Source organism: Apaloderma vittatum, unplaced genomic scaffold (genome assembly GCF_000703405.1).
Source record: "Apaloderma vittatum isolate BGI_N311 unplaced genomic scaffold, ASM70340v1 scaffold28315, whole genome shotgun sequence".
In the NCBI taxonomy this organism is placed as follows: Eukaryota; Metazoa; Chordata; class Aves; order Trogoniformes; family Trogonidae; genus Apaloderma; species Apaloderma vittatum.
The window spans coordinates 1-280 of NW_009715912.1; positions in this window are offsets into that span (position 1 = coordinate 1).

Consider the following 280-nt stretch of genomic DNA (forward strand, 5'->3'; position numbering starts at 1 on the left):
GCATTGACAGGGGGTCACTGGGCAAGGACCTGCTCGCTCTGCCCGGCGAGCGTGCCTGGGTTGGGAGCCCTGGGGGAAGCCGTTTGCTGTCCCCAAATGGTTCTGGACGGGGGCTCCCCGGCTTCTGTACAGGTGGGAGCGATTTGGGGATGTGCTCTGCACCCCACCCCTGCCAAAACCAGTGTGTCCGGATCTGGGTTGTGGTTGCTTGCAGCAGTGCTCCCTGCCCCAAAACACCCTGGGTTTGCTCCCTGACCCTGATAAGAGGACCTGAAGATTT